Source organism: Penaeus monodon, chromosome 30 (assembly GCF_015228065.2).
Source record: "Penaeus monodon isolate SGIC_2016 chromosome 30, NSTDA_Pmon_1, whole genome shotgun sequence".
NCBI classification, from domain to species: domain Eukaryota; kingdom Metazoa; phylum Arthropoda; class Malacostraca; order Decapoda; family Penaeidae; genus Penaeus; species Penaeus monodon.
In genome coordinates this window covers 9,853,361-9,853,951 of record NC_051415.1, presented here as the reverse complement: position 1 = coordinate 9,853,951, position 591 = coordinate 9,853,361, and positions in this window count along the sequence as shown.

Here is a 591-nt window from a genome sequence, read left to right as displayed (position 1 = left end):
ACCGCGTCATCAAGGGAGTGAGGGCGGGTTAGGGCCAATATTTCACTGATACCTTTGTCGATGGCTCCAATTTATCACTGTAATCACCTGTTCCTTGCCTTTTTTTTCCTTCGTAATTTCGCCTTTCTCCCCTTTCACCGCTACTTACACTCGCTTTCTTATCTTTTCTTTTCTCCTTATTACCATTATTCTTCCTTGGTTTGTCCTTTATTGCATGTCATTTTCTCTCAGGTTATTTTTCCCATTTTCTGTTCATTTTCTCTCCCCTCGTTTTCTGTTTTTTCCCCCATTTTCTGTTGTTCCACAGTTTCTTGAGAAGAAAAGAGAAAAGTGAACTTGTAACAAGTATGACGTCACCAGAAAGGATCGATGAAGCTTGGTAAAAAGAAAGATAAAAAGGAAAAATGAGGAAATGAGAAAAAAAGAAGAATTATGGAGATAATAAAATACGATGGAGATATTATACAATCGTTTTGGAGAGCAAAAACGCACATAAATGTTTATATAATAGCGTGTGCGTGTGCGTTTCCGTGTGCGTGCAACTTTGCGGGGATGAATGCACACACGTCTGGTGTCCTTTTGCATGGCTGT